This window comes from Palaemon carinicauda, chromosome 12 (assembly GCF_036898095.1).
Source record: "Palaemon carinicauda isolate YSFRI2023 chromosome 12, ASM3689809v2, whole genome shotgun sequence".
NCBI classification, from domain to species: domain Eukaryota; kingdom Metazoa; phylum Arthropoda; class Malacostraca; order Decapoda; family Palaemonidae; genus Palaemon; species Palaemon carinicauda.
In genome coordinates, this window is record NC_090736.1 from 149,761,300 (window position 1) to 149,766,986 (window position 5,687).

At 47.4% G+C, this 5,687-nt stretch overlaps 1 pseudogene; it reads right to left on the bottom strand.

Moving 5' to 3' along the window:
- LOC137651131 (golgin subfamily A member 6-like protein 25) overlaps nt 1-5,011 on the bottom strand; it is a 6,016-nt pseudogene extending 1,005 nt beyond the window's left edge.
- Between the last annotated feature and the right edge of the window lie 676 nt (nt 5,012-5,687).

Below are 5,687 nucleotides of genomic sequence, written 5' to 3' on the forward strand. Positions count from 1 at the left end.
ATCCGATTCCCTTTCTCTCAAATTCTCCTCTTTATCCGATTCCCTTTCTCTCAAATTCTCCTCTTTATCCGATTCCCTTTCTCTCAAATTCACCTCTTTATCCGATTCCCTTTCTCTCAAATTCTCCTCTTTATCTGATTCCCTTTCTCTGAAATTCTCCTCTTTATCCGATTCCCTTTCTCTGAAATTCTCCTCTTTATCCGATTCCCTTTCTATGAAATTCTCCTCTTTATCCGATTCCCTTTCTCTCAAATTCTCCTCTTTATCCAATTCCCTTTCCCTCAAATTCTCCTCTTTATCCGATTCCCTTTCTCTCAAATTCTCCTCTTTATCCAATTCCCTTTCCCTCAAATTCTCCTCTTTATCCGATTCCCTTTCTCTCAAATTCTCCTCTTTATCCGATTCTCTTTCTCTCAAATTCTCCTCTTTATCCGATTCCCTTTCTCTCAAATTCTCCTCTTTATCCGATTCCCTTTCTCTCAAATTCTCTTTTTCCGATTCCCTTTCTCCCAAATACTCCTCTTTATCCGATTCCCTTTCTCCCAAATTCTCCTCTTTATCCGATTCCCTTTCTCCCAAATTCTCCTCTTTATCCGATTCCCTTTCTCCCAAATTCTCCTCTTTATCCGATTCCCTTTCTCTCAAATTCTCCTCTTTATCCGATTCCCTTTCTCTCAAATTCTCCTCTTTATCCGATTCCCTTTCTCTCAAATTCTTCTCTTTATCCGATTCCCTTTCTCTCAAATTCTCCTCTTTATCCGATTCCCTTTCTCTCAAATTCTCCTCTTTATCCGATTCCCTTTCTCTCTTAATCCTGAAAAAAGAAACTTTCGCACCCAGAGTTGGATTAGTAATTATCCTCTAATCCACCTTTGAATTACCTGTGACTTCAATGAAGATTCTCTGATGGCTGGTTGAATTCAATCGCCAGCTTAAAAGTATTCCAATCGCTTCGAAAATTGCTTTCGGTAATTTAATCACTACACAATTGAGCTCTACAATTGCAGTTGATATCACTAATTCGACCACCCAATTAGTCGGAAATTATTCAGCTGTTTGGCCAATGGGGATATTAAATTTGTGAAATGGACAACTGTTTTTAAAATCCTTTAACTGCATGAAATGTCATTATCATTTCTAATATGACATTTCACAATTCTAGTTGCCGTTTAAAATTTTTTTCAGCTTATAGGCTATCGGGGATATTAAATAGGTGAATTGGGCAACTGTTTTTAAAATCCATTAACTGCATGAAATATCCTTATCATTTCTAATATGACATTTCACAATTCTAATTGCCGTTTAAATTTTTTTCAGCTTATAGGCTATCGGGGATATTAAATTTGTGAATGGTGTAACTGTTTTCAAAATCCTTTAACTGCATGGAATATCATTATCATTTCTAATATGAGATTTCATTAATATTTTTCAGCTAATAGGCTATCGGGGACATTAAATCTGTGAATTGGGCTACTGTTTTCAAAAACTTTTACTAACTCGGAATATCACTTCTTGAAAAATTGGAAAATGATGAAATAAGAAGAATGGCAGGAGTAGTAAAGATTGCAGAGGTAACTAGAGGCACACTCAGTAGAGCACAGACCTTACCCATGGCAGCTTATTTCTCGACCTTTTGCTCGACCTTGAGCTTGACATCATGTATTAAATGGCGTGGATTTTCATACACTCAAATTTGAATCCTGTTTGAAGTCTCTGTGACAAGGATATCCAAACTTATGGCTGATTACGTGATATGGACGTTTTGCTCGTCCATGACCTTGACCTTTGACCTTCCAAAATTTAATCAGGAGCCTTTGTAGGGTGACGGCCAGATCCGTTTTCATTCATAGAAAATGGGAATATTATAAAGTGGGGTGGACTGTGGCCGTCATTCTAAAATCGAGTTCGTAGAAAACTGGAATATTCTGAACTGTGGCCGTTGTTCTAAAAACGATTTTGGCGGGAGAAGCTAACTTAAAAAACCCACCTAACCTATGCTAAAAGCCGTATCCTTACCCAGAGGGGCTTCGCCCCCCCCCCCCCCCCCCTTACCTACTACGGGAGCGAGAAGATAGAAGATTCGTGGCCGGAGTAAGAACTCGAGCCACAAATTTTCCGGTAATTTAGGGTTTTCGGCAAAAAACATAAAAGTGTGCGTTTAAGCACATATTTAAGATCCGTAGACCATTTCCAAACGTTTTTATTCTATACAAGATAACAGTCGGAGCGATAATAAGCAAATTAGGACGCTTGGCCGTAGCGCTACAAACTAGCCTTTAATCATTTTCAGCACTATATATAAGTTTAAAATCCCTAAGTTTCATTACTTTACGATCAAAATTGTGGCCGCGTGGTTAATGACCGGAATTTGATCTTTTGTTTAACCTTGGACTCGACCCTGACCTTCGACTTTAACATGTATTAATTGACGTGGATTTTTATACACTCAAATATGAATCAAATTTGAAGTCTCTGTGATAACCACGTCCAGACTTATGGCTGATTATGTTAATTGGACATTTTGCTCGATAGTGACCTTAACCTTGGACCCTGACCTTCCAAAATTTTAACATTTCTAGCTTTTTACAAAATGGTTAATCCCTGCAAGTTTCATTACTCTAAGATTAAAATTGTGGCCAGGAAAATGTTCATAAACAAACACACAAACAGGGGTAAAAACATAACCTCCTTTCAACTTCCTTGCCGGAAGTAATAAGAGTGTCACGTCTGAGATAGTGTAGACACGTGTTGGGGTTGGATGGTGGGGATGGAATGGGGGGGGGGGGGGGCTTAGGAGGAACCTGTGTGGGGAGAAGATCAAGAGGGAGACAGAGAATGAAATGGCAGTATAAGGTGAAGGATGATATGGAGAGAAGAGGTTTAGTGGAAGAGGTTGCCTTTGATAGAAGGCATTGGAGAGGGCGCATCAGGCAACCGACCCTTTAATGTAGGCATAACGTTGGGGAAGAAGAAGAAGCTTAGTGGCAAATCACCTTTATTCGCCTATCAGCAAAACCAAAGAAAAAATATCTGGCACATAATTCGAAGGGATGCTCTTCTCCTTCGTCCTCCTCTTAGACAGTCATTTATTCTTCTCGACTCGACGCGCCCTTTCACGCTTCATATTTAGGGCGTAGGAGCTCCAATGACCTTTTCCTCCCTCTATGAGAGAGGGGAGGGAGATAGGGGGAAAGGAAAGGGGAAGGGAGAGGAGTGTACTTTTTCTTTTTCGTCAGGCATAATCCATCGTAGACTTTTAATATGACCGATCGAGCGGAAACCTGGCCTTTTGACGCTCCTTTTGAGGCGCTTCCATAAACCTTCCGGAACGAGACTCAATCAGAGGAGATAGAGGACCTTCGTGTTTACCACCGCGCAGGCATCGTCAGTTTTCCTGGGGGAAGGGGAAGGAAAAGAGGGAGAGAGGGGAGGTGATGGGAGGGAAGGTGGGAGGGGGAAAGGTAAGAGGAAGAAAAGATGGGCAAGGGAAGGGTAAAGGGGCGGGCAGAGAGGGAAGGGTAAAGGGGCGGGCAGAGGAAAGGGAAAGGTAAGGGGAAGGAGATGGGGAACGGAAGGAAAGGGTAAAGGGGAGGGGAGAACAAAGGGGAAGGAGATGGGGAGATGGGGAAGGGCATGGGGAAGGGTAAAGGGGCGGGCAGAGGAAAGGGAAAGGTAAGGGGAAGGAGATGGGGAACGGAAGGAAAGGGTAAAGGGGAGGGGAGAACAAAGGAGAAGGAGATGGGGAGATGGGGAAGGGCATGGGGAAGGGTAAAGGGGCGGGCAGAGGAAAGGGAAAGGTAAGGGGAAGGAGATGGGGAACGGAAGGAAAGGGTAAAGGGGAGGGGAGAACAAAGGGGAAGGAGATGGGGAGATGGGGAAGGGCATGGGGAAGGGTAAAGGGGAGGGGAGAGGAAAGGGAAAGGTAAGGGGAAGGAGATGGGGAACGGAAGGAAAGGGTAAAGGGGAGGGGAGAACAAAGGGGAAGGAGATGGGGAGATGGGGAAGGGCATGGGGAAGGGTAAAGGGGAGGGGAGAGGAAAGGGAAAGGTAAGGGGAAGGAGATGGGGAACGGAAGGAAAGGGTAAAGGGGAGGGGAGAACAAAGGGGAAGGAGATGGGGAGATGGGGAAGGGCATGGGGAAGGGTAAAGGGGCGGGCAGAGGAAAGGGAAAGGTAAGGGGAAGGAGATGGGGAACGGAAGGAAAGGGTAAAGGGGAGGGGAGAACAAAGGGGAAGGAGATGGGGAGATGGGGAAGGGCATGGGGAAGGGTAAAGGGGCGGGCAGAGGAAAGGGAAAGGTAAGGGGAAGGAGATGGGGAACGGAAGGAAAGGGTAAAGGGGAGGGGAGAACAAAGGGGAAGGAGATGGGGAGATGGGGAAGGGCATGGGGAAGGGTAAAGGGGCGGGCAGAGGAAAGGGAAAGGTAAGGGGAAGGAGATGGGGAACGGAAGGAAAGGGTAAAGGGGAGGGGAGAACAAAGGGGAAGGAGATGGGGAGATGGGGAAGGGCATGGGGAAGGGTAAAGGGGCGGGCAGAGGAAAGGGAAAGGTAAGGGGAAGGAGATGGGGAACGGAAGGAAAGGGTAAAGGGGAGGGGAGAACAAAGGGGAAGGAGATGGGGAGATGGGGAAGGGCATGGGGAAGGGTAAAGGGGAGGGGAGAGGAAAGGGAAAGGTAAGGGGAAGGAGATGGGGAACGGAAGGAAAGGGTAAAGGGGAGGGGAGAACAAAGGGGAAGGAGATGGGGAGATGGGGAAGGGCATGGGGAAGGGTAAAGGGGCGGGCAGAGGAAAGGGAAAGGTAAGGGGAAGGAGATGGGGAACGGAAGGAAAGGGTAAAGGGGAGGGGGAGAACAAAGGGGAAGGAGATGGGGAGATGGGGAAGGGCATGGGGAAGGGTAAAGGGGAGGGGAGAGGAAAGGGAAAGGTAAGGGGAAGGAGATGGGGAACGGAAGGAAAGGGTAAAGGGGAGGGGAGAACAAAGGGGAAGGAGATGGGGAGATGGGGAAGGGCATGGGGAAGGGTAAAGGGGCGGGCAGAGGAAAGGGAAAGGTAAGGGGAAGGAGATGGGGAACGGAAGGAAAGGGTAAAGGGGAGGGGAGAACAAAGGGGAAGGAGATGGGGAGATGGGGAAGGGCATGGGGAAGGGTAAAGGGGCGGGCAGAGGAAAGGGAAAGGTAAGGGGAAGGAGATGGGGAACGGAAGGAAAGGGTAAAGGGGAGGGGAGAACAAAGGGGAAGGAGATGGGGAGATGGGGAAGGGCATGGGGAAGGGTAAAGGGGAGGGGAGAGGAAAGGGAAAGGTAAGGGGAAGGAGATGGGGAACGGAAGGAAAGGGTAAAGGGGAGGGGAGAACAAAGGGGAAGGAGATGGGGAGATGGGGAAGGGCATGGGGAAGGGTAAAGGGGAGGGGAGAGGAAAGGGAAAGGTAAGGGGAAGGAGATGGGGAACGGAAGGAAAGGGTAAAGGGGAGGGGAGAACAAAGGGGAAGGAGATGGGGAGATGGGGAAGGGCATGGGGAAGGGTAAAGGGGAGGGCAGAGGAAAGGGAAAGGTAAGGGGAAGGAGATGGGGAACGGAAGGAAAGGGTAAAGGGGAGGGGAGAACAAAGGGGAAGGAGATGGGGAGATGGGGAAGGGCATGGGGAAGGGTAAAGGGGCGGGCAGAGGAAAGGGAAAGGTAAGGGGAAGGAG